At 39.6% G+C, this 24,200-nt stretch overlaps 1 protein-coding gene and 1 long non-coding RNA gene across 13 annotated transcripts in view; both read left to right on the plus strand.

The window, feature by feature from the left end:
• CEP112 (centrosomal protein 112) overlaps positions 1–24,200 on the plus strand; it is a 468,883-nt gene that overhangs the window by 273,374 nt on the left and 171,309 nt on the right. The window lies entirely within an intron of this gene.
• LOC128313417 (uncharacterized) lies at positions 822–16,123 on the plus strand. The gene is made up of 2 exons (XR_008294089.1): positions 822–9,145; positions 9,186–16,123. It is a non-coding gene; the product is annotated as an uncharacterized LOC128313417 (long non-coding RNA).

The raw sequence follows: 24,200 nt of genomic DNA on the forward strand, positions 1-24,200 counted from the left end.
CAAAGGCCAAGCAAGACTGGCTTGGTGAAGGACCAGCTGGGAACCAGTGTGGGGAGAGTAGAGCAGACAGGGCGAGAGAGCAGGAGATGAGGTTTGAGGGATCCCAGGGGTCCTGATCACATAGGGCCTGTGAGGCCGTCAGGACTTTTGACTTTCACTCTGAGTAATGGAAGCACATTAGGGCATCGGGCCAAGGAGTGATGTGATCCAACTTAGACTTGCAAAGATCATTCTGGCAGTGTGAGGATGAAAGTGGGAAACCCATTAGAGGGGTACTGCTGTACCCCAAGGGAGAGATTATGGGGGCTTGGACCGGAGTGGCGTCAGTGGAGGTGGTCGGGTTCTGGGTGTATTTGAAGCTAGTGCCAGCACGGCTTCTTGATGGATTTGATCTGGGATGTGAGACCCATCCAGAGAAAAGAGGTCATAGATTACGTTTACGATGGGAAAAATGCAAATATGCTGGTTCATCTCTGTGGGATGGGATTATGTGGTTTTCAGAACGTTCTATGTTTTAACCACATCATAGTCCGACAGCGATGTACTAAGTCACCAGCTACTTCTAGTGTTGTCCTGCCCCGAGCCCTGGGACGTCTTCCGCCTGCTTCCCCTTTTCCGCCCTGAGAGACCAGAGTTGCACACAAAAAAGGATGTGCCGGCCGGCCCTTCAGTCCTGGTGTCACATTAGCTGACGTCAGAAACTGAGTGGCATGATTGTGATGCCACCAGTCCCTCCTCAGCCTTGCCTGTGAGGTTGGGAGCTTCTCAAAGACCCTTCCCCTGGTCCAGGTCATCTTTCCATCAGGGCAGGGGGGCTTCAAAGAAAAGCAGAAGCAAAGCTTGATTGCCTAGCTGCAGCCTGCTCGAAGGGCTCTCACTTTTGCTCCTGCAACCCTGATGAGTGCCAAAGGAAATGTGGGCCTCTCTGACTTTAGACTACTCCTCCCCCAAGGAAAGCCAGACCCCGGGTCTGCTAGGGAAGAAAGGAGAAGATGGTTTTGGTCCTGAGACTGAGCAGGCGGGTAGTCTGAGGGACACATGACCATCTGACCTCAGAGAGAAGAAGGTAAGACAGAGACACTCTCTCTGCTCCTGAGACAGGGATCTTTTTAAAAAACAAATCTCGGGGGCGCCTAGCTGGCTCAGCCGGTAGAGCATGCAACTCTTGATCTTGAGGTCGTGAGTTCCAGCCCCATGTTGGGAATCACGGCTTACTTTACAAAAAGAAAAAGCACACACACAAATCTCATTGCTGGGCCGGATTAGGCACTGGCAATATGAAAACAGCCTCTCCCCTCAAAGAGATTTCCTTTAATGGGGCAGAGATAATGGGAACAAACGAAATTGTGATTACATTTAACTGAAATCGGAGCCATTGTCTAGGTCTGTTGGCCAGCATGACTTGAGGAACTCCCAGGAAGTCTTTGGGGGAGGGGTAGAAACCAGCAGGACCTTCTGGACAAGGTAGATTGTTCACCTTGCAAAACCTGACCTGTCCCCATTAAGCACTAACTCTCTATTTCTCCCTCCCCTAGCCCTTGGCACCCAGCATTCTACCTTCTCTCTCTATGGACTTGGTGACCCTCGGTACCTCTTGAGAGTGGAATCAAACAGTATTTATCTTTTTGTAACTGGTGTGTTTCACTTAGCACAAGGTCTTCAAGGTTTATCCATGTTGTAGCATGCGTAGAGTGTCCTTTTTTAATGCTTCTTTTTTTAAAGTTTATTTATTTTGGGAGAGAGAGAGAGAGAGAGAGAGAGAGAGAGAGAGAGAGAGAGTCCTAAGCAGGATCTGCACTGTCAGCCCAGAGCCCAATGCCAGGCTCGATCTCAGGAACCATGAAATCATGACCTGAACCGAAATCAAGAGTTGGACGCTTAACTGACTGAGGCACCAAGGCACCCCAGAGTTTCCTTTTCTTAAAAAAGGCTGAATAATACTCCACTGTATGATACACCACACTTTGTTTACCCATTTGGCCCATCAGTAGACATTTCGGTTGCTTCCATTTTTTGTCTGTTGTGACTCATTCTACTATGAATCTGGGTGTGCAAATATCTGTCTGAGTTTCTGCTTTCAATTATTTTGGGTATAATACTCAGTGTGGAATTGCTGGGCCAGGTGGTAATTCTGTTTTAACTTTTTGGAGGAACCCTCCGTACTCTTTTCCGTAGCTGGAGCCTTATTTCCATTCCCACTGGCAGGTGCATGAGGGTTCCAGTTTCTCCACATCGTTGCTGACACTTGATATAAAAAAAAATTTTTTTTTTAACATTTATTCATTTTTGAGAGACAGAGTGAGTGGGGCAGGGGCAGAGAGAGAGGGAGACACAGAATGTGAAGCAAGCTTCAGGCTCCGGGCTGTCAGTGCAGAGCCCGACGCGGGGCTCGAACTCACAGACCGTGAGATCATGACCTGAGCCGAAGTCAGACACTTAAGCCACGGAACCACTCAGATGCCCCAACCAACACTTGGTTTGGATTTGTTTTGTCTCTCTAATTGCCATGAAAACAAGTGTGAGTTGGGATCATCGTCTACCTTTCTCAGCTGTCTCCCCACCACAGACACAACCTGTGCTGTGCGCCCACCCCACCAGGTTCCCTTTTCCACAAAGAGTCCAGAAGCATTCTGCCTTCACAGCTTTACGTGTGTTTTTTTCTCTCTGCCAGGAAGACCTGGTGAACTCATTGTCCTCATTCAGAGATGTGACCTGTCCTTGTCTTACTCCTTCTTATACCAGCTCCAGAAGACATCAGGCTTTTTCCCATATCAGGTGTCTTCTCTTAAAAACATTTTTTTTTATCAAGATATAATTCACCTACTGATGATGTTTCATTATGCAACTTTTGACAAGCCGTCACCACAATCAAGATGAACAACTATTCCACCACCTCGAATATTCTCCAGACCCTTTGTTGTCAATCCCACTTCCTTTAGCCCCAATTCCCGGTAACCACTCATCTACTTTCTGTGACTATTAGATTCGCCTCTTCTGGAATGTTATATAAATGAATCATTCTGTTTATAGCCCTTTGTGTCTGGTTTCTTTCCCTTTAGCATCATGCATTTGAGATTCATTTATCTTCTTGTGTGTAGCAGCAGTCTATTCTTATTTATTGCTAATAATATTCCACTGCACATGTGTACCAACTTTGTCCCTTCGCTAGTTGAGAAATATTTGGGTGGTTAAACATTCATGTAAGGGTTTTGTAGGAACATAAATTTTTCATTCCACTTGGGTCAACAACAAGGAGTGGGATCGCTGAGTTGCATGCTAACTGTTTATATGTATGCTTTCTAAATGTTCATTTATTTTTGAGAGTGAGAGTGAGAGCGTGAGCGGGGGAGAGGCGGAGAAAGAGGGGGACGGAAGATCTGGAGTAGACCCTGTGCTGACAGCAGTGAGCCCAATGCAGAGCTTGAACTCAGGAACCGCAAGATTTGTGACCTGAGCTCAACTAGGACACTCAACTGACTGAGCCACCCAGGCGCCCATAACTGTATTTTTAAACTTTCTTAGAAGCTGCCAAACTGTTTTCCAAATTGGCTGTATCATTTTGCATTCGGACAGCATTTATGAGTTCTAGGTGCTCTGTATCCTCACCAGCATTTGATATTGTTGAATTTGTAATGTCATTTTAGCTATCCTAACGGCTGTGTCACATGGCTTATGTGTTTCCCTAATAACTAATAATGTTGAACATCTTCAGGTATGTGTCATTTGACTGTCTCTCTTGGTAAAGCGTAAATGTTTTTCTGATTTTATATGAAATTCAATTTTTATTGAATTTTGATAGTTCTTTATCTGGATACCAGGCCTTTGTAAGATGTATGACTTGCACACACTTTTCACAGTCAGTGGCTTAACTTCTCATCCTTAAATAGTGCCTTTCAGAGAGCAGGGTTTCTTAATTTTTATGAGGTTTAATTTATCACTTTGTTCTTTTACAGATCACATTTCTGGTGTCATATCTAAGAAATCTGTGCCCGACATAAAGTCACGTAGAGTTTCTCCTGTTTCCTTGCGGAAGTTTTATGTTTTAAGTTTTATATTTAGATCTGTGCTCCATTTTGAGTCAGTTTTGGGGAATGGTGCAAGGCACAGATTAAGATTCAATTGTTTCGGGGGCGCCTGGGTAGCTCAGTTGGTTAAGCGTCCGACTCTTGATTTCGGCTCAGGTCATGATCTCATGGTTCATGGGTTCAAGCCCTGTTTGAGCCCTGTGCTGTCAGTGCAGAGCCTGCTTGGCCTTCTCTCTCTCTCCCTCAAGATAAAAGAAAAAATAATAAATGTAAAAAAACGATTCAATTGTTTCAGCACTATTTGTTGAAAAGACTATCTTTTCTCTGTTAAATTGCCTTTGCAGCCTGTTGAAAATCAATTGACCATAAATATGTAGTGTGCTGCTAGACTCTAATTTTGTACAATTGATATACATGACTGTTCTTTTCCAATACGACAGGATGTCGATTAATGTAGTTCTATAATTGGTCTAGGAGACAGGTGCTGTAAGTTGTCCAACTTTGTTCTTTTTCAAGAACGTTTTGCCTATGGTGGTTCCTTTGCTTTTCTTAGAATCAGCATAGTAAAGTCTGCATAAAATACTGCTGGGGTTTTTAAAAACCTGTGTTGACTATGTTTGTGAGTTTGGAAAGAAATGAAATCTTAATGATATTGAATTTTCCAATCCATGAAAATAGACTATCTTGCCATTTATTCAGGTTTTCTTTAATTTCTTTCATCAAGGTTTATAGCTCTCAGCATACAGATTTGGCATTTATCTTGTTAGATTTATACCTAACCATTTCATGTTTTTAACTTTAATTCCCAGTTGTTGGTTGCTAATATATAAAAATACAGTCGATTTTTTAATATTGATCTTGTGGCCTATGACCTTTCTACTTCCTAAACTCACTTCTTAGTTCTAGTTACTTTCTTTTTTTATAGATCCTTTGGGATTTCTACATAATCAGAGAAGTACCTGTTATTTAATAATTTTCCTTGTGAGTTTCTTTTTTTAATGAAGCAAAATATATCAAGATATTTCTCAACACTCTCACTGACATAATTATTTTATTAGACTGGTGACTTTTAGAAAATGACTTCTCAAAACAAACCTAACCTAAGAAAAATCAAATGAGATTACACCAATCGGAGAAAATGCATATAGGATGTGGAGGCAGGCGCATTTGTAATTTCCCAGTTTATTTTGTTATGTCCAGTGATATGTATATGATTTTTAAAAATAACAATAATACAAACAAACATATGATAGGCAAAGTCATGGGTATTTTCAAATACCTCTTTTTAAGATGCAAATTATTCTTGGTCTTGACTTCCCATATTGATCATCCTTTTTAAAAATCAAAATGATTTTAAAATGTTTAAAATAATATAATTTATGAATATATTCTAAATATCACATTCGATTGAGAGCCTCTGCTATTTAAAATTATAAAATTTTTAGGGGTGTCTGGGCTGCTCAGTCGGTTAAGTGTCCGACTTCAGCTCAGGTCATGATCTCGCAGTCCGTGAGTTCAAGCCCCACGTCGGGCCCTGTGCTGACAGCTCGGAGCCTGGAGCCTGCTTCATATTCTCTGTCTCTCTCTCTCTCTCTCTCTCTCTGCCCCTCCCCTGCTCATGCTCTGTCTCTCTCACTCTCAAAAATGAGTAAATGTTAAATAATAAAATAAAATAAAATAAAATAAAATAAAATAAAATAATAAAAATTTTATAAATGTAACAATATTGAAGTCAGGCCAGAAATGTAGGTCTTCTACACACATATTGAAAAATTGGTTAAAAAAAAAGAAAAGAAAAGTCTATGCTATACCACCCTGAATGCACCTGACCTCATCTGAAAAATTGGTAAAAACAAAAAACCATTTTGATATGTCCTTCTTAGTGAATGAATGACTTTTTAAAAAAACAATATTACTTTGATAAGTTTTTTTTTTAAGTATTGGAATCACCAAATTGTGTAGAAAATCTTTTTAACTTCCATGTTTGACATAACATTCCCCTTGAAAATATTTTTTTCTTTTTTTTTCCTCAAAAATATTTTTTAACTGGTCCCTTACATCATTAGAGTGTATTTTGAACTTTATATTCTGATTCACAACCAGCTCTCTTTCAAGTAACTTTTTGGGGAATATATCTCATCCATAGAGAGAGAGATATACATGTGTCCACAATTTAGAGTATACTAATCAATTCCAATAATAATATAGGCCCTATCATTGCACTTATGGCTGACTAACCAGCCAGGTGTATTGTATAATATTTTTCGTATTTTCCAGAATGTATTACAAACTGTTATTGAAAAAAGAAAAGCTACACTTTTAAGTGTGTGCAGATGTGAATTTTGGCGAACAGAACAATTTTTAATATTCATCTATGGTATTTACTTGGCAAAGAAAATGGACATTTGTTCCCACTGCGTGAATTTAATAGATCAGTAGACATCCTAGGGATACTCTGAGGAAGCAACCCTGGGTCATGGAAAATATCTCATCAAAGTTTGATATCTTTGAATCTATTTGTGACAGCTGCTTATGTTAATGTACATCTAATATCATTATTGAATAAGGGATTTTAACAGATCTTCCAATGAGCTTTTAAAGAGTTATAATTTAGGCCTATAATTCTATTAATGATTGCAATTCTAATGTGGATGATGGTGTTTATTCAACCCAGACTATTTTATTAGATTGAAAGTGTCATCCATTTTAGAGACTTCCTGAGATTAAGAAATTATTAGAATTGCCATACTTAGGTCATAATGGATGGCCCATTTAGTCCCATATTTGATGTCTAATGGCACCAAGATCATTGATTTTTTCACAAGCCTTACCTTTCACAAGTATATGGGTATTTTGAACGTCCACATCTCCAGTTACCTTAATAATTTGTGGGTGAATGAGGCAACATATATTTAACAGGCATTTACTATATACTTAGCTCAGTGCTGATCCTAAAAAGGAAGGTAACTTTGTCCCTGCTTTCTGGAAGCTTTTATTATTGTAGCAATAATGAGAAGTACAAGCATAAAAGAACTTTAAAAACTATATAACTCTGCATAATAAAATTCTAGATTAGTGTATAATGCTGGGAAATCTGAGAAGGTCTGTAATATTCAGAGGATGTTTTATAGAGGAGGTGATCCTTGAAGTACAATATTTGGATTGGCACTAGACAGGAAGAAATTTCGGAGGCAGTCCAAGGGGATATAATGGGAAGCCATGAGCTTAGGGCGAATTGAAAGAATGTCAAACAGTAATTAGGAAAACCTTACTTATAAAAAAGATTGACGGTGAATTTTTGAAACGTTTTTTATTTTAAAACTTAATTTACACTTGCTGAAATGTTGTAAAAATAGTACAGAGAAATCCCCATGCACCCTTCACCCAGCTTACCCTGTGTCAACATCTATTTATCAATGGTACATCCAATAAAATGAGGAAATGAACAGTAAGATCCTTTAACGTTGGCAGAATGCATTTGCACTGGTAATAACTGTAGGGCTTATTTGAATTTCACCGGTTTTCCCGCGAGGGTTCCTTTTGCGTTGTTCTAGGATCTACCGCCACGTGTAGTAGCCATGTCGTTTTCGTCTCCTCCAGTCTGTGGCAGTTTCTCAGTCTTCGTCTCTTTCTTGACCTTGACATCTTTGAAGGGTACTAGTTATTTTCTAGGCTGTTTCTCACTTTGGGTCTGCCTAATGTTTTTTCATGATTGCACTGAGGTTAGGCATTTTTGGCAAGAATACTACGGAAATGATGTTCTTCCTTTCTCAAGTGCATTATATCAAGGGGCGCATGATACCGAAATATTTTACCACTGGTGACGGTGACATTGATCACTTGTTTAAGGTGCTATCTGCCGGGTTTCCCTTATGTATTCTCTTTGATATGTAAACTACCTTGTGGAGGTTCTTTGAGAAATGTTCTATCCCTCCTCAGACTTGCCTCCACTAATTTTGGCATCCATTGGTGAATCTTGCCTTCAACACTACTATTATTTTTTTAATCAGTTCCTTTGAAGTTTCGGCATTTTCTGGCTTTAACTTCTGCTGAGGGTGGTATTTTGTTTTTAATTTTCATTTTTAGTTTTTCATGTCTTTAGGAAAGAAAATATTGGAAGTCAAGGTTACTTTTTTTTGAGAGAGAGAGAGAGAGGGAGAGAGAGAGAGCAAGTGAGTGAGTGGGAGAAGGATAGAGGGAGAGAGAGAGAGAATCTTCAGCAGGTTCCATACCCAGCCCAGTGTGGAACCTGATGCGGGGCTCAGTCTCACAACCATGAGATCATGACCTGAGCCGAAATCAAGAGTTGAACACTTAACCAGATGAGCCACCCAGGTGCCCCAAGGTGACTTTTTAAATGCAAGTTTTTTAGAGTAAGGATTCAACTCTAAAGGAAAAGAAAAGAAAAAAATAAACTAAAGGTGGAGGTAAGGCTTGTGAAAAAAACAATTCATGATACAAGGGTTTGTATACCTAGAAAGCAACCTCAATTTGACTACATTTTCCAGGAACAAATGTAAAGAGAGCATCATAATTAGAACAAGATTCAGTGCAGTCAGATTTTGAAAATTAATTAGTTCAAGTTCCTGCAATTGAAATCTTCAGAGAAAAATTTACTAGAGGTTCTCACAAAGAAGTCAGTATATAATGTGGTTAACATCCTCAACAGTCTTGTGAAACATAACATTTTTATCAGATAGTTTCTTAAAATGGAATTGTAGTACATATTGAGTTCAACTTTTCTAAAAATAGTGGAACTGTTACCATGAGATATAATATATTAGAAATCAATGCAAGCTCCAGAAGTCCTTAAGAACTCATAAAAGTTCTTAGAAGGTTCCTGAAATTAGTTGGGATCAAATAAATTACTGACCAGATAGTGCTTACTTGAATAAAACTTGAATCCTCACTAGGCAAATGCTACCGTGCTAACTAACCAAAACCTTTCATAATAGTGTTTTCTCTGGAGTAGAAATCATTTGGTCTCAAGTCATGTAAAGGAGATTAAATAGGAATGTCCCAGAATAACCTTGTTATAAGATAGTCCCACAGGGGCGCCTGGGTGGCTCAATCGGTTAAGCATCCAACTTCAGTTCACATCATGATCTCACGGCTCGTCAGTTTGAGCCCCGCGTCGGGCTCTGTGCTGACAGCTCGGAGGCTGGAGCCTGCTTCAGATTCTGTGTCTCCCTCTCTCTCTGCCCCTCCCCTTCTCGTGCTCTGCTCTCTCTCTGTCTCCAAAATAAATAAACATTTAAAAAACTTTTTTAAAAAAAGTCCCACAATATTAACCTTGAGGAGAAAGCTAACAAAATTGAGGTTTGCCAAGCATTTGCCCTATTTGTTGGACTTCTTGAGTAGATTCTTCAAGTTTTGCTTCTGCTTAGTTTTTCTTTTGTTAATTGTCTATTTCTATTTTTTAATTTTATCTTTGTTTTTATATCATATTATATCATATTCTATTATATTACATTATATTTATTTTATTATATTATAATATATTTTTTATTTTAGAGGAGAGTATGAGTAGGGGAGGGAGGGAGAGAGAGAGAATCTTAAGCAGGCTCCATGCTCGGTGTGGAGCCTGACATGGGGCTCAATGTCACGACCCTGGCGTCATGACCGGAGCCAAAATCAAGAGTCAGATGCTCAACCAACTGAGCCACTCAGGTGCCCCCATTTTCTATTTCTATACAGCTGAAACTATTGAAGATTTTGACATTACTGTCAAATATGTGACTTTTGATCTGCAATCAAGTCTTGGCTATTTTTAACAAAAAGCTTAAAAAACCTTTTCACAGGGGCATCTGGGTGGCTCAGTTGGTTAAGCATCCAACTTCGGCTTGGGTCATGATCTCACAGTTTGTGAGCCTGGCATCCGGCTGTCTGCTGTCAGTGCGGAGCCCGTTTCAGAACCTCTGTCCCCCTCTCTCTCAGCCCCTCCCCCACTCTCTCTCTCTCTCTCAAAAAATAAGTAAGCATTTAAAATAAATAAATCAACGACCTTTTCACAGCATATACATGAATGGCTGGCTACCTATCTGATGTATGCAAAGTAAATGTATTTGTACATTTAGAACGACTTTCAATGAAGGAAAACTAAACGTGTAATCCCATATACAAATCACATTGTATATCGCATTAGCATCTGAATCTCTGGATTATTCTGCAAATTGCCATATTACCAGCTTAATTCAGTGGAACTTCATATTCAAGTTAATGTGAGCTAGGGAACACTTGAAGTATGGAGGATACAGAGTGAAGATAGGGACCTAAAGAGCAACAATATATTTTAACACAGATTTTAAAAAATTATACGTTAGCTTATTTCTATACAGTGTAGCTGAGAATAAACTAGCCCCAACATAGTGTCAGCTCAGATTAGATGAAGAGCTCATCCAGGGTCATTGGACTATATTTGGCAGGATCTCTAGAAGCTCCATGTTATCTGTGTTTATTAGGTTATAAGCTGAAAATAAAACACTATGAAAGTTTCCAGTCAGAGTGACGTTTGGCATGACTTTTAACCACCCCGCACCATCTTTTTAAAATGTGCCTTATATGGCCAAGGAATTAGACAGCATTTTAATAAAAACTCCAGATGTGAAAATCAGTGTTCTTGTTGTTGCTGCTGTTGTTTTTTAAATACTCTGTGAGACCTTGGGAATAGAACCAAGTCAGAATTGGCCAATGCTGGAGACCCAGTCTTCACTACTCAGAAGATAGAAACAGCACAGTTTTTGATAGGCAATTCTTGGGGGAATCTTAGATTTTTAAAAATCATGTGAGCAGGGATGTACACGAACGTGAAAAGAGTCTGGGGGTGCCTGGTTGACTTGGTTGAGCCTCCAACTTGATTTCAGTTCAGGTCATGATCACAGGGTCATGGGATTGAGCCCTGTGTTGGGCCCCATGCTGGGCCAGGAGCCTCCTTAGGACTTCCTCTGCCTCTCCCTCTCCCCCAGTGTCTCTCTGTCTCTCTGTCTGTCTCTCTGTCTCTCTCAAATTACAAAAAAAAAAAAAAAGAAACATTTAGAAAAAATACAGAAAAAGAAAGGAGTCTGATGTTGGCTTTGATCAGCTCTCTTTGTTTCTTTGTTTTTTTAAAGTTTTATTTATTTGTTTAGAGAGAGAGAGAGTGGGGGAGGGGCAGAGAGAGTAGGAGAGAGAGAATCCCAAGCAGGCTCCACGCTGTCAGCGCAGAACCCAATGTGGGGCTTGAACCCACGGACCATGAGACCAACATGACCTGAGCTGAAACCAAGAGCCGGACGCTTAACTGACTGAGCCACCCAGGTGCCCCGGATTAGATCTTTCAAGAAGGAAAAGAGACAGTTACTTCGAAAGAAACCATTTTGTAATCGTGTTCATTTAAACAGCTGTTGGTTGTTTCAGCTTTTTACACATCTTCACGTCAAGTGTTTCAGCCACTGTTTGGTAACATTTTTAATTTAGGTGATATTTTCGTTTTGTTCTTATGACTTAGGTAGTTTCATTAATCACCTAATTAAATGAAGAGCACTGGTCAATGTGCTGAATGTTTATATTTAACTGTTAATTAGTATGTACGAATCCCCTTTATAATTTTGTATTTGTAAAATAGCTTTTAATATTATCTTTCATCTAAATTCATTACATATTAATGCATATATAAATTACCACCTATATTTTCTAATCACACACAAAATATTTTTGAGTTAAGAAAAACATAAGCCAGGTAACATTTTAATTTTTGCTTTCATAAATCTGTAATTGTTAGTCTCTATGCAAGTAACTATACTAGCACTCTCTGGAAATTGCCAGGCCTCTGTCAATACTTCGCTAAGCAACCACTTCCACAGTCTTTTTATGGAATTAGCCTGAGATAATAAATGAATAATAAGCAATAAATAATAAATGAATAAACAAGCACCTTTTAACCCAGATGACTATACTGGTGAATTCTATCAAACATTCAAGGGAGAAATAATACCATTCAACATGAACTCTTTCGGAAAATAGAAGAGGAGAAGCCCTTCTCAGCATATGAACTTAACATTACCTTGATGCCAAAACTGGACAATTTACGGAAAGAAGACTACAGACACAAAAAGTTCCTTATCAAAATATTAACCAGTCAAATCTAGCAATGTAGAAAAAGGGTAACACATCATGGCCAAGTGGCATTTATCCCCGCAATGCAAAGTTGAGTCAGCATTCAAAAATCAGTCAATGTAATTTACCATATTAAAAGGCTAAAAAAGAAGACCATGATACTATCTCAGTAAATGCTTAAAAAGCACTTGACAGAGTTTAACTCCCATCTATGGTAACTCTCAGAAAAGTAGGATAAAGAGCAAATATTAGAAAAAGAAAAACCTACAGCTACAAGTGTACTTAATGGTGACAGACTGTATGATTTTTCCTTAAGACTGGTAGGAAGACAAAGATGTCCATTCTCACTTATAATTCCAATTTATTGTATTTGTGTGTGTGTGTATGTGTGCATGTGTGGGGGGGTTATTTTTTAATTTTTTAATATAATTTATTGTCAAGTTGGCTAACATACAGTGTATACAGTCTGCTCGTGGTTTTGAGGGTAGGTTCCTGTGATTCATTGCTTACACACAACACCCAGTGCCCATCCCAACAAGTGCCCTCCTCAATGCCCATCACCCATTTTCCCCTCTCCCCCTATAATTCTATTTTATATTGAAGATCCTAGTCAGTGAAAAAAGACCAATAAATAAATAAATAAATAAATAAATCAGAAGAAAGAAAAGAAAAAGCATATAAATCAGGAAGACGTAAAACCGTCTTTATTCGCAGGTAACATGTCATCTGTCTGAAGTAATCGAAAGGAACCTACAAAAAAACAAACGAATAAACAAAAAAACCCCTGCCAGAATAGGTAAACTGAGCCAGGTCACAAGGTACCAGCTCAGTTGGATTTCTGCATACTAGTAATGTGTTATGTAATAATGATTTGAATTTTCAAAAATCAGTACCATTTAAAATGGCAACAGAGAGATGGACTACTTCAGATTTTAACAAAACGTGTACAGGATCTCTACACTGACAATTAGAAAACATTGGTGACATAAACTGAAGAGGACCTCAATAAGGGGAGAGAAATATCAAACTCATGGGTGAGAAGATGCGACTTTGTTGGAATGTCATTTCTCCCCCAAGTTGATCCTTCGGTTAAGTGCAACCCAAATAAAAATCTCAGCAGTTTTCTGTGTTGAAATTGACCGGCTGACTCTGAATTCTACTTGACAATGCAAAGCACTGCCAAATCAATGTTGATAAAGGGTAAAGTTGGAGGATGCCCACTGCTCGAGCTTTTGACTAAGTAGAAACCTACAGCCATCAAGAGAAGGTGGTATTGGTGTAAGGAAAACTTCCCAATCAATGCGTCAATATGAAGAATCCCAAAATACACCTGCACAGGTATAACCAATTGATTTTTTATAGAAATGTGCTAAGATAATGCATGAGGAGAGGATGGTCTTTCCACAAATAGTTCTGGAACAAATGGATATTTATGTGGGGGTGGGGGGTGGGGAACAACCTCAGCATATACCTCGAACTTAGGATACAAAAGTATTGTCAAATGGATCATGGGCCTACACGTAAATGATGAAAGTAGAAATAAAACCCTAAGGGAAAACCTTACTGATGTTGGTTTAGGCAAAATTTTCTTTGATTGGACTTAAAATGTATAAACTATGAAAGAAAAGAAGATTGGTAAGCTGGACTTAAAATTTTTGCTCTTGGAGAGACACTCTTAAGAAAATAAAAAGGCCACAGACTGGGAGAAAATATCTGCACAATGTGTGATCTTCTAAAGGATTTTTTAATAAAAGATTCTTGTCAAACACATATAAAAATTCTTATAACTTGATAAGAAGACCATAAACTTTTTACAAATCAGAAAACCGTTTACCATTCTTCACCCCAGGAGATGTACTGTTCTAACTGAAAATTTAACTGTGCTGTTGGGGCATTGGGCTCATCTAACGAAACCATGAAAATCAATGCAAATAACTGGGCACGGCAAAGACCACCTATGTGTAAGAAACAGAATCACAACTGCCTTCCAAGTGTATGAATTTTCTGGGTTTTCAACTCCACTGAGTGTCCAATAAGGGACACACATTCTACGTTGCTTTGGGGAGCACCACAGCCCGTATGCGCCAAACATCTGGTATTAAACACTCCTTGCCCTGATCACCCTTACTGACTAGTAACAAAAATGGCCAGCGTTTATTGCACAAAGTGTCAAGCATTGTTGTAAAGGCTTATCTCGCTGTCCCCTCTCACCATCCCCTAGAAGTGCAGCCATTCCCTTTGTGGAGGCTTCGACAGATAGGTTCAGTAATTGGAGAGACGAGATTCAAGCCCAGTGTGACTCCAAAACCTGTGCCCTTAACTGCTCTTATATTGTACGTGTGGTAACAATATGTTTGATGACTGTGCTGAGAAGGGAAACGTAGGGAGATATGAGAATACACCAGAGCCAACAACTTGGTTTCTGGTCTCAAAAAGTCTTCCCTGGAGAAATAATGCCGATGCTGCTCCTTTGATAAGAGTGAATGTTAGGGACACCTAAGTGGCTCAGTCGATTGAACATCCAACTTCAGCCCAGGTCATGATCTTGGGGTTCAGGAGTTTGAGCCCCCCATCGGGCTCTGTGCTGGCAGCTCAGAGCCTGGAGCCTGCTTCGGATTCTGTGTCCCCTTTTCTCTGTGTTTTCAATGATTACTTTGTTTACTACCCTCTGTCCCGTCTCATTTCCACCCCAACAATTTGATCAGGCAATACAAGAATTTTTTATAGAATCATTCTTGTTGAAAGTTGACACTTTCAATGTCATAGGTCAAAGTAACTATCTTCTCTATTTTTGTAAGACTAGCAAACATGGATTCTCTGTCTTGCACTGCTCTGTGCTCAGGTAACTTCTTGGAAATACTCGATGTAAATTAAAACAACTGAGAAGCGTGTTCAGTATGTATTGACCTAATGGAAGGAGATATTATATTACACCTACCACGTGTCAGGTACTTGGACATACATTATCAACCTTAATTCCCACGTTACTCTGCGTTAATTCATTCGAAGGCCTATTCCCTTAGTATAGTTTGAGATACTGAAGCTTGGAGGAATTAACCCCCAGCTCAGGGTTACACGGCCACAAGTTGCAGAACCGAGATTCCAATTCCAGTTCTGAATTCTCTGAACCTGTGCAAGGAATTGTTTGCTTTCCATGTCATGACCCAGCTAATCTAGCCACATGCTGGTTCAGATATGGCTCCATGAGCAAAAGATAGAAGCAGCTCTTCATCACAAGATAGTTGGCTTTATGGACCAATTCATGCCTATGGCCACTTTCCTCATTTCCATCCAGACTCTGATTTGGGTTCCTGGCTCCTTATTACCCACGCCTTCTGTCCACAAGCTTCCTTATCTGTCTTTCTTATTTCTACCTTTACTGGTCTCCTTGAATAATTGGTAGCTGACTCATCTTTCAGCTCTTATTTGATCACTTTGGACTTGACCTCAGATCTGTTTGACTTGCTAGGATTCTTTTAATGTACCTTTTCTAGAAGAATTACTGGTCCATTTTCCTAGACAAACACCAGACCTTTCTCTGGTGTTTCTGTGTGGGACGACCAGAAGGGTACTCCTCCTGCCTCGTGCTGTGAGTCGTTTGGGTTTTGTGGTGTCAGAGGAAATGTTTGCCTATGCATTGTCTGACTCTTCAAAATTCATCTTCTGATTTTTGCTTAGTGTTTGAATTTGTACTCAGTTAGATGTGTACTTTCATAAGACGATTGTTTTGTTCAAAACTACTTGCAAAAAGCAGTGTGTGTGTTTGCTTTCAATCTTAAAAATGTTGAAAACAAGTTTTATCCCATATAAACTCTAAAGTTTCACACATTTATTTTTTTAAAGGGTTCTTTTTTAAAAATTTGCATTGACATCTGTAGAAAATTCTGTTCACGTAAATAACAGTGCTTAAAAGTCGCTTTGACTTTTGAAAGGTGCCAGATTGCCTTATCATTGTCTTTGAGAGATTAGGATGTTTGTTTGGAAGGTTGCCTTTTTTTTTTTTTTTTCTAAATAAAACTGAAGTTTTGTTGTTTCATTGTAATATTTCATTTTAATCTGATTGGTTTCTTGTGGAGATAATATATAACAGGAACCCAAAATAGTTCAATAAAAAACCTTCAATTATAAATAGGCTGGCTTTTGTTGGATGGCTTTCGGGGTCCTTGTCAGCTGGGTGAGACTGCTGCTTTTGATAGATGTGGAAGAATTTTCTCTGGGCTCTTAGGGTCTGTGTTGGAGTATAAAGCAGTTCTATTCTTTTCTTAACTGTGAATCATCTACAAGGGGGAAAAGCCAATTCTTCATGTAAATATCCTGGAAAGCAAGAAAATAAAGTCAATGGAGAATAAGATATTTTTCAATAAGAAAAATGGCTTTTCAATGCATACGATTATTATTGGAAAGCAGAAATGAAAAAAAAAAGTGTAATAATAGGGGGAAAACGCCAAGAATGGTTTTACACATATTTTATTAGTAAAATTTAGAATAGTACGCCAAATATGAGGCTTTCTGTTGTTGCAGAAACGTATGGTTCTTCGTCTAGTTTTCAGTTCTAAATACATTGATAAAGTGAAGGAGAGCAAAAGCTTTTAAACTTTCATTTAACTGGGTAACAGTTTCCTTATGAAATTTAGATATTGTTGTAAACACTATCTCATAGAGCTTGACATTTATGGCTGCAATTTTCTAAATTTTTTTTTCAACTTTTATTTATTTTTTGGGACAGAGAGAGACAGAGCATGAACGGGGGAGGGGCAGAGAGAGAGGGAGACACAGAATCGGAAACAGGCTCCAGGCTCTGAGCCATCAACCCAGAGCCTGACGCGGGGCTCGAACTCACGGACCGCGAGATCGTGACCCGGCTGAAGTCGGACGCTTAACCGACTGCGCCACCCAGGCGCCCCAATGGCTGCAATTTTCATGTAACAAAATTGGTATAGATGGAGCAAAGCATGTTCTAACCCAAACCATTGTCCAGTGGGAGCTTCCAAGCCTTTAGTCTCCCCATTTTCCACTTTCCATCAACTTCCTATGTCTTCATTCTCTAACTCAAGTTTCATAGTCGATCAATATAATCTTTCCCTTGAACTACCCTCACCTTCCTTGTCACTCTTTTCCTCGACCTTTCTCGCTGACAAATCCTCAGCCCTGGTTGAACCAAATGCTTGTGTGCCCTACTCTTGTGTCTAACCTTGTTCAAGAGTAAAAGACACTTAGGCTAACTGGTCTCACTTAAACTTAAGGCCAGAAAGCTCAAGTGGGGCCTCGGGATGGCAATAGTTAATTCCTTTCCTACTATCTAAGAAATTTTCCTACCTCTCTTGTCTCCTCCAACCTCAGTCTCTCTCTCTCTCTCTCTCTCTCTCTCTCTCTCTCACCTCATTGGCCCACTCCATATCCACCTTCCAGTTGCATCTGTGCCCCTGTATTTCACCTTCCCTCCTTTAAAGTGCATGATACCTTACTTAAGGATGTTTGCCTCTTTCCAAGGCCTTTACATAGGGCACGGCACCCCTCATCTCTGCTGAAGGACTTTGTCCCTTAATTACCCATTAATTTTCTTATGTCAATTTCCTCTCTACTGTATTATTTACAAAATCATAAAAACACACCATAATATTTTTTAAATGTCTATTTTGTCAAGGAGAGTGAGGGGGAGGGGCGGAGAGAAAGAGAGGGAGAGAGAATCCCAAGCAGTCTCCATGCTGTCGGCCGAAATCAAAAGTCAGACACTTAACTAACTGAGCCATGCAGGCGCCCCTATATTTTAAAGAATGCTTTGACCAAATTATATGTTGTACTATATTAACAAATTGACCCCAAAATCTCAGTGGTTTAACAAACATATATTGTTAACTTAAACCATAAAGTGCTGCTTTGTAGGTCTAACCTGGTTAAGTCTTGATAATCTCATGGGACTAAGGAATACTCTCCTGTAAGTATTGGGCTGTAAGTCCAATATTGTCTGGCAGGGAGACTCCACCATCTTGAACAGCACCAGTCACCCGTGGTTGGAGAAAAGAGGACTTGAAGAACTCCTCCCTGGTTCTTTGTGCTTTGGCCCAGAAGTGACACGTATTCTACTCCCAGCTCCTCAGCCAAAGTTAGACAGAGGGCCCACGGACATGTGGGGGGCTGGGAAGTGTAGTCGAGGGATACTAAGAGGCAAATGAATATTCAACAAGCAATAAAGGCTCTGTTGAAGGCCAAGTCCCTCTTTAACCACTCTGCCTTTTCTCTGCCTTTCTTTATAATCAAACTCTCCAGAAAGAGTTGTCTCCTTACTTGCTCCATTTCTCGTGTTCTCTTCTGGCGTCCATGTCAGTGGGGCCCTCAGCTGCTCCAGTACGCGAAAACCTTTGTCCAGTCAATGAATGACCTCAACAGTAAATGCAGTGCTCTTTCCTCAGTCTCCATCCCTAGCAATGTCTCAGCAGCTCTGGTACCACCCATCACTCCCTCTTCTGAGACTTCAATCACGTGATCGGTTAGGAGGAACATCATACTTTCCAGGGGTCTCTCCAGACTGGCTCGCTGCTGTTCCCCCACCTCCTTTACTGGCCCCACCTCGTCTCCAGATCCCTTAATGTTTCTCTGCTCAGTCCCTAACTGATCTTGTCCAGTCTCACAGCTTTGTGTGCATCTACATGCTGACCACTTCCAGTATGTGTCTCTTGTCCTGGTCTCTCACCCCTGAACTCCAAACTCAGATATCCAACCTCTTCAGAGACATCCACCCTGAAATTCTGATAGAAATCCCACACCTACCCTTTCTGAAACAGAACTCTTATCTTCCCCAAACCAGTCTTCTCCAAACCAGTAAGTAGGACTCAGTTACTCTTGACTCATTTCATCCTTTTGCACCCACATTCTTCCTATCAGGAAAGTCCTGCCGATTTTATCTTCAAAATATATCCCGCATCAGACCACTTGTCATCACCTCTGCCACTATCACCCTCATCCACAAGCACCTGGGCTCTTTGTTTTCACGCTTGCTCCAACAGTCTGTTCTGCACACAACAGTCAGTGTGTATTCCCCTGCTCAAAACCCTCCAGTGGCTTCTCATCACTATTAGAGCAAAATGGAAACTCCTTAGCTTTGCCCTCCAGGTGCTGTGAGATCCAGCCCCTGCCTAACGTTCAACATATCTCCTGCTCCTCTGCCCCTCAGTTAGGCAGATCCGGAATGCAGCTTATTATTTACAAATATGCCAGGCTTGTTCCTGTATCAGACCTTTACACTGACTTTTTCCATTACTCCTTCAGATCTCGTATCTCCCAATGCCCGGGTGGTCCCTGCCTAAGTGTTAAACTCCCCCCCCCAAAACTTTCTGTTATTGTACCCACACTTCTCACTCATGATGTATTATTATTTGTTTACTTGGTCATTATTCAGTGTTGTTTCTTCTGGGTCTAGAACAGTGCTTGACACATGGTAGACGTCCGGTAAAAATTTATTGGATACATAGATGGAGGGATGGTTCATTATAGTTTTCTCGATTATAGTGCCCCAAATAGACTGAAAAGATCTCATAAAGAATAATTCTTGGTGGGGTGCCTGGGTGGCTCAGTCAGTTCAGCGTCTGACTCTTGATTTCAGTACAGGTAATGAGTTCGAGCCCCGCATCAGACTCTACGCTGACGGTGTGGAGCCTGCTTAGGATTCTCTCTCTCCCTCTGTCTGTCCCTCCCCCTCTTGTACTTGTGCAAGTATGCTCTTTCACTCTCTCTCTCTCTCTCTAAATAAACATTTAAAAAATAGTTTAAAAAAAGAATAATTCTTGGGCCTTGATTTCACAAACCAGTAAAATTGACACAAATGCTGCCTAGCTCTCTAAAAACAGAATAGATCACAACATGTGTGCTGCTATTGTATCAAATGTGATTTGCATATATCCATAATGAAACTTAAAATTATGAAAACACAGAACTGGTAAACATTTGAAACAGGATAACCAAAGGATAAAGGGAATGAGACAACTTCCGTGTGAAGATTTTCTAAAATTCTCATTTTAGGCAGAAGATTGAGAGGTATTTTGAATCAGATTCTCTGATCTTCTGGTACCACGATTGGGTTAATTCGGATTATTTTTTTCAACGAAGCACTGCTTGGAAAAATTTGAAAGAGATAGTTTCAAGACAAATAAAAGGAAGTACAGGAATGCCTCATTCACCAGATACTGTCCAGGAATAAAATGTTCCCGGTATCGGTTTCTAAATAACTAAAATGTAATCCCTATGCATGTGCCCACACTGACATTTTGAAGACGATTTCTCTAATGTACCCCTCCCCGACTCTTTTAAACAAAAAATGCTGATGACGTCGGACATCAGCAACCCTCCTGACCATTCAGTCGTCTCTGTGGACAACATGGTGCCTCACAGACGATGACTTAAAACCAGCGTATTCCGTCGTCATTCTGGCTCTCTCCTTTTATGGTTCTAAATCCGCTTCCTCAGGTGTCCCTTTATGCTGATGGCAGCCGCTTTCAATCTGTTGGCTGATTTTCTACACCCAAAATACATGAAAATGATGGTGTTGAGGAGGACCTTTATGACTCTTCCTGCCTCTATAAAGATTACTTGTATAGGATCTCTCCTGGTTAGATGGACTGTGGACTTGACCTAGGAGAGTGGTATTTAGTGTTATTCCATTAAAAGCATATTGAAGATATAATTCAAATGTAGGATGACCATAGGTCCTAGTTTCAATGCCTGTTTCCTCAGTGTAATTCTTAACACTTTGTTCATTCTCAAAAATCATCCAATCTTGACAATAAATTATATTCACCCTTGTACATAAGGCATTTTTTTAATGTTTATTTATCTTTGAGAGAGATGGACAGACAGAGCACGAGCAGGGGAGGGGCAGAGAGAGAGGTAGACACAGAATCTGAAGCAGGCTCCAGGCTCTGAGCTGTCAGCACAGAGCCCAATGCAGGGCTCGAACTCACAAAAGGTGAGATCATAACCTGAGCAGAAGTTGGATGCTTAACCAGCTGAGCCACCCAGGTGCCCCAATAAGGCATTTTAAATAATTCACAAAGTACTATTAATTTTTTCATTCAGCCCAGAATGTAGCTGCCTGAAATTGGGAAATAAAACTCAGATATGGAATTTTTTTAAGTGATGGCATCAGAAATAGACTTTAATGAAAAATTATGCTCAGTGTACTAAGCAAAAAGAAATGTGAACTGAGGAAATTTTTCCTGATAACTGTAAACTATACATCTCATGTGGGAGGAATTTTGACAGTTTATATAGTACTCCCAACACATCTGTTGAGTAATTAGATTTATTTACCTACATTTGAAGAGTAAAAATATCTAAAGTTTGTTTTCTAAAAAAAGCTTTATAGATTTAATATATAAAACAATGCCACGAGCATGCATCTAATTTTAACAATACAGAGAGAAGTTTTTTTTAATATTTTTGAATCAAAATACAAGGCTTTTCTTATGTTTACTTAAATTAACACTGAGTTTGGCTTAGGTAAACCAGGCAAAACACATTTTTAAAAATTACAGGTAATTAATCACAACTCTCTTAGAACATGCTGAGAGGTTATTTAAAGGTGGCGTATTCTTTTGGATGAGGCTTTGTTTATTGTTTAACTTCTTTTATCTGTGCTAAGAAAGCATCTGTTCTAAAAAAATATAATCTCAAGATTAACAGCTATTAACTTGAGGTTAAACATGTGTTAAAAACAGAATCATTTCTGTCATTGTGGATTTGTCTCCATCTAGGATATATTAAATAACTCATGAAGATAAACCACTTTTAAATTTATTATCACTAAATGTGTGAAAATTCAGAATTAGAAGAAGTATTCAATGATTCACAAAATGACTCTTGATTAGAAACCTACTAAAACAGATGAAGACATTTAATTTAGCAAAAAATTGCCTATGAACATTCAATGCATGAAACATGATACATTTAGATATTATAATGCTGTCAACTTGTAATATGAATGATCCACAATCTTTCTTTATGATCCAGAGATTGTGTGTATGAAATCATTTATTTGGAGGAGTGGAGAATAGTTTTTCAGGTTAAATAATGGAGTCCAATGTATTTAGAGAAAAATAATGCAGTCTCTAAGTATCTGGGGGAAAAGTCTTCCTTGCTAGATGGCAGTTAATTTTGCATCTACATAGATTACATTTTGAAAAATTTTGACACAAGTACAAGATATTTTTCTTTAAATCACATATTTACCTTTCTTTTTTCCAATTGAAAAACGACGCATGGTAGAGAAAGCAAAGAGGGATATCCACACACCAAGATACCTCTGTCACCTTCATTCCTTCATTGATTATCACTGAACTTTCTGTCATTCAGAAATGCAGGAGCTATGTCACTGGGTGGTTCTGGCTTGGGATTTCTCTGGGGCCGAGGCCACCTGAGGCCTTCTTCACTCACATTTCTGGGTTTCGTACAAGAAAGGTTCAAACAGCTGGGGCTCCTCTGGCATCTCTCTTTATGTGATCTCTCCCCGTGGCAGCTTCAGGGTAGTGAGATTTCTCACATGTTGGCTTAAGACTCCCAAGACCCACGTCCTGAGACAGAGAACCAGGTGAAATCCCTATCACCCTTTTGACCTACTCTCAGAAATCAAGTAGTGTCATTTCAGCTACATTCTTTCAGTCAAGACAGCTACGAAGTTTTGCCCAGTTGCAAGAAGAGAGATAATTGGGGTGCCTGGGTGGCACAGTCAGTTAAGTGTCTGACTCTTGGTCTTGGCTCAGGTCATGATCTCATGGTTCATGGGTTCCAGCCCTGCATCGGGCTCTGTGCTGATGTTGCAGAGCCTGCTCTAGATTCTGTCTCTCCTTCACTCTGACCCTCCCCCACTTGTGCTCTTTCTCTCTCTCAAATAAACTTCAAAACATTTTTTTAAAAAAGAAGAGAGATCGTTGACCTCATTCATTTCCTGATGGAGGAATGTGAATACTATATTATGAACAGAACATGTGAGAAAGGGTATATATTGGTGTGTGGGCAATCTGCTGCACTGATAAAATGTATGACTGACTATAATGTGCTAGGCAATAGGATGAATTTTGGGAATAAGACGATGAATGGTATACAATTCCTGCTTGTGTGATGCCGTAGTCTAGTAAGGGGAATATCCATGTAAGTAAATTTTATACAAGGGGATAGGTGTAATAAGAGAATGATTAGCTTTGTGGAAGGTGGGATGTTGGCAGATTTGATGGAAGAGGTGTTTGATGATTTTAAGATAAAAATATTTTAAGATAAAAGAAAGTGAGTAACCTAGAATGTTTCCCAGTTTCCTGGTTTGGGTAATCAAGTGGATGAAGTTTTTAAGACATGTTGGCTGGAGACACCTGTAAAATATCCACATAGAAATGGCCATTGGTCACCAATAAGGCTTCCAGGGAAAATTTGTGTGTTAAAGATGTAGATTTGAGAGATACTGACTTTGGGGTAGAATCTGAAGACCTACACATGGATGATATTTCCTAAGGAGAAAATAGTAAATGATGTAACCCTGTGGAGGGTTGGATGACATCAGGAGGATGTCAGGAGAAATGTCAGAGTCAGGATCTCCAAAAGTTCTTTCCTCTGTGAAACCAAAGAGAAAACAGGCAAAAATGATTATAATCAACCTTCCAGAACTATGGAAATTAATCATAGGCTTAGAACAATCTAGGGAGCATTCATTAAAAATGAAAACAAAACCCAGCTGAACCCAGTAAGAAGAGCAAGCTTTGTGACTGGTTAACTCATTCTATTCCTATCCTACCTTTCTTCCCAGTTTCTGTAGTAGCATTGAAAACCAACAGCCACAATCATGGAGAAAATTAGTAGCCTGGAAACCACTGGAGAAGGCAAAACAGGGCAGCTCCTTCAAAGCCCATTTCCTGAGAACTATTATTATTTGTCCTGTCTAATGGATCCCAGGGAGACCTCATTCACAAGGGTGTCTTTATCTGTCCTGACTTGGAGCTCACCCAGTTTGAAAAACCCTTTTCCCTGGGAGTACTTTTCAAACACAATTAGAGATAATTGTTTAAGATCATGGCTGCCTGAGGTGGTACATAACAGCTGTGG

This window comes from Acinonyx jubatus, chromosome E1 (genome assembly GCF_027475565.1).
Source record: "Acinonyx jubatus isolate Ajub_Pintada_27869175 chromosome E1, VMU_Ajub_asm_v1.0, whole genome shotgun sequence".
Classification (NCBI taxonomy): Eukaryota; Metazoa; Chordata; class Mammalia; order Carnivora; family Felidae; genus Acinonyx; species Acinonyx jubatus.